Below are 4,440 nucleotides of genomic sequence, written 5' to 3' on the forward strand. Positions count from 1 at the left end.
TACTGGAGTTTCAGCTTTAGCATCATTCCTTCCAAAGAAATCCCAGGGCTGATCTCCTTCAGAATGGACTGGTTGGATCTCCTTGCAGTCCAAGGGACTCTCAAGAGTCTTCTCCAACACCACAGTTCAAGAGCATCAATTCTTCAGTGCTCAGCTTTCTTCACAGTCCAACTCTCACATCCATACATGACCACAGGAAAAACCATAGCCTTGACTAGACGGACCTTTGTTGGCAAAGTAATATCTCTGCTTTTGAATATGCTATCTAGGTTGGTCATAACTTTCCTTCCAAGGAGTAAGCTATAGTGGGTAGCTATTCTCTTCTCCCAGGAAACCTCCTGACTCAGGGATCAAACTCGGTCTCCTGTAATGCAGGCAGATTTTTTACCATCTGAGCAACCAGGGAAGCCCAATATTGATATAATATTATTAAATAAAATAGTTTATTCATATTTCCTTAGTTTTTTACCTAATGTCCTTTTTCTGTTCCAGAATCCCATCCAAGAAACACATTACATTAGTCATCATGTCTCCTTAGGTAAGTTCTTGGCTGTAACAGTTTCTCAGACTTTCCCTGTTTTTGATGATCTTAATTGTTTTTGGAAGCATCAGTCAAGTACTTTGCAGGGTACACCTCTATTGGAATTTATCTAATATTTTCTCATGATTAGTACACACTGGTAATGTTTTGGAGCAGAAGCCAACAGAAGTAAAGTACTATTCCCATCATATCCTATCATATCACATCAAAGGTACAGAGTATCCACATGACTTATGTAACTGTGGGTGTTGACTTCAACCACTGGGCTGAGTTAGTGTTAGGTTTCTCCACTGTAAAGTTTTTCTTTCAATTCTCTACTCTTTGGAATGAAGTCATTATGTGCAGCTCAAGCTAAAGGAGTAAGGAATTATACTCCCCTTTTCTGAGGGCAGAGTATCTACATAAATTATTTAGAATTCTGCAAGGGAGATTTCTCTCTTCTCCCCCATCTGTTTATTTATTCAATCATTTATATTAGTATGGACTTAAGGATATTTATTTTATACTTTGGGCTATAATGCATTACTACTTAATTTTTTTATTCATGTGGAAAATTTTCAACACAAACCTATTAAAATTTTAAAGACTGAACATTCAGAAAATCAGTAAGGATATAGAAGATTTAATAGATCAACTAATAGTTTGATCTTATGAACACAATTATAGCATTACACCCAGCAACTGAAGAATACAAACATATAAATTATTTTGAAGCATACATGGGACATTCATAAGACTGATCATGTGCTAAATCATATACTAAGTCAATATATTTCAGAGAATTAATGCCATTCAAGCCACATTCTTTGATCATAATGCAATTACATAAAAAGCTTTAAAATTCTATAAATTTGAAGATTTAAATGCATACTATCAGAATGATTCCTGGGCCAAAGAAGAGATGAAAATGTAAATCAGGAAATATTTAGGGACTTTCCTTTGGTTCAGTATTTAAGGCTTCATGCTCCCAATGCAGCGGCTCGGGTTCAGTCTCTGGTCAGGGAACTAGATCCTCGTGCTGCGAATAAAGATTCCACTTGCCATGACCAGGACCTGGGACAGCCAAATAAAAGTAAATTAAAAATGATAATAATTATAATAATTTTTAAAGGAGATATTTAGATCAAAATATAAAAGAAATACAACATATCAAAACTTGTGGGATGCTGCTAAACAGAAATTTGGAGAGACATTGACATATTTTATTCAGAAACTTGTACAAGGAAAGAAGAAAATCTAAAAATACATGTGCTAACTATTTAATTTAGAAATTAGAAAAAAGGACAACAGAATAAGCCTAATGGAGAAGAAGGAAAAGAGCCAAAATTATGATAAAGAAAACAACGATATAACTGAAAAAATCAAGAAGGCTGAAACATTGTTCTTTAAAAATGATAATAAAAAGCACATTGGAGGAGTTCACCACTTCATTTCAAGACCTATTCAAAGGTACTGCGTTCAAGTTTGTGTAGTAATGGCACAAAGGTAGGCATATAGACCAATGGAAAAGAATAGAATCCAGAAATTGACTGACACATATGTGATAAACTTATTTTGTACAAAGATGCAAATACAAATTTGGAGAAGGATACTCTTTTCAATAAACAGTGCTGGAACTATCGCACTTTCATGTAAAAAACTGAACCTTGACCCATACCTTTCGCTTTACACAAAAATTAACTCAAAATAATTATAGACTACAGTAAAATCCAACACTCTAAAGCTTCTTGAAGAAAACATAAAAGAAAATCACCATGTCCTTAGAGTAGGCAAAGATTTTTTATATATGACAAACAAAATCTAGATCCACTAGAAAAAAAATAAACTTCATCAAAATTAAAATTTTCTGTGGAAGACACTGTTAAAGAATGAACAGATAAATCATAGCTTGAAAGAAAATATTTGCAAAGCACATATCTGTCAAAAAATACGTGTACAGAGTAAATTTTTTAATTTCCAAAATTCGGTAATAAGAAGATAGTTCTATTTAAAAATAAGCAATCATTTTAAACATACAGTTTACCTCAGAAGATATTTGGACAGGAAATAAGCATGTGAAAAGATTCTCAACATCATTTGATATTAGGCAGGTGCAAAATAAAATTACAGCGTGACACTACTACACACCTGTTAGGGTGGTGAAGGATACAAAGAAGCAAACAGAAACAGACAAAACCACGCATTGATGAAGACATGGAGCAGTGGAACTCTCATACATTGCTGGTGGGAATGCAAAAAGGATACAGCTGCTTTGGGAAACAGTTTCACAGCTCATTATAAGTTAAATATATATTTGCCTATGATCCAGTAATCACACTCCTAGGTATTTACCCAAGAGAAATAAAAACTTATGTTCGCACTAAAACCTGTATACAGGGTTTCCTTGGTAGTCCAGTGGTGAAGGATCTGCCTTGCAATGCAGGGACACTCGTTTGACCCCTGGCCAGGGAAAATCTCACATGCTGCATGGCAACTAAGCCCACGCACTGCAACTACTGAAGCCTGCATTCCCTGAGCACGTGCTCCACAACAAGAGAAGCCGCTTCAATGAGAAGCCTGTGCACTGTAACTAAAGACTAGCCCCTGCTCGCTGCAACCAAAGAAAACCCACACGCAATGATGCAGACTCAGCACAGCCCCCAAATATTAAAAAGGCAAAAAATCTCCCAAACCATATACAAATAAACATTGAAACAAATAAACCAAATAAACAAACAAATAAACCAACCATATACAAATGAACTTTATTCATAATTGCATAAATCTGGAAACCCAAATATTCATGTTTGTGAGTAAACAAACTATAATACGTCCAAACATTGTAATACTACTTAATACAACATATTATAGCAATGAAAATAACTAGCAACATACATTAACAGGAATGAATCTCAAAGATTAATGCTGAGAATAGAGAGCAAATCACAAAATGAAAAATACTCTAATTTATACTGTATTAAGGAGAAGGGGTGGTCTGGTATTCCCATCTCTTTCAGAATTTTCCACAGTTTATTGTGATCCACACAGTCAAAGGCTTTGGCATAGTCAACAAAGCAGAAATAGATGTTTTTCTGGAACTCTCTTGCTTTTTCCATGATCCAGCAGATGTTGGCAATTTGATCTCTGGCTCCTCTGCCTTTTCTAAAACCAGCTCGAACATCAGGAAGTTCACGGTTCACATATTGCTGAAGCCTGGCTTGGAGAATTTTGAGCATTACTTTACTAGTGTGTGAGATGAGTGCAATTGTGCGGTAGTTTGAGCATTCTTTGGCATTGCCTTTCTTTGGGATTGGACCGAAAACTGACCTTTTCCAGGCCTGTGGCCACTGCTGAGTTTTCCAAATTTGCTGGCATATTGAATGCAGCACTTTAACAGCATCATCTTTCAGGATTTGAAATAGCTCAACTGGAATTCTATCACCTCCACTAGCTTTGTTTGTAGTGATGCTTTCTAAGGCCCACTTGACTTCACATTCCAGGATGTCTGGCTCCAGGTCAGTGATCACACCATCATGATTATCTGGGTCGTGAAGATCTTTTTTGTACAGTTCTTCTGTGTATTCTTGCCATCTCTTCTTAATATCTTCTGCTTCTGTTAGGTCCATACCATTTCTGTCCTTTATTGAGCCCATCTTTGCATGAAATGTTCCCTTGGTATCTCTGATTTTCTTGAGGAGATCTCTAGTCTTTCCCATTCTGTTGTTTTCCTCTATTTCTTTGCATTGATCGCTGAAGAAGGCTTTCTTATCTCTTCTTGCTATTCTTTGGAACTCTGCATTCAGATGCTTATATCTTCCCTTTTCTCCTTTGCTTTTCACCTCTCTTCTTTTCACAGCTATTTGTAAGGCCTCCCCAGACAGCCATTTTGCTTTTTTGCATTTCTTTTCCATGGGGATGGT

Source organism: Bison bison, unplaced genomic scaffold, assembly GCF_000754665.1.
Source record: "Bison bison bison isolate TAMUID 2011002044 unplaced genomic scaffold, Bison_UMD1.0 scf7180017864484, whole genome shotgun sequence".
Classification (NCBI taxonomy): Eukaryota; Metazoa; Chordata; class Mammalia; order Artiodactyla; family Bovidae; genus Bison; species Bison bison.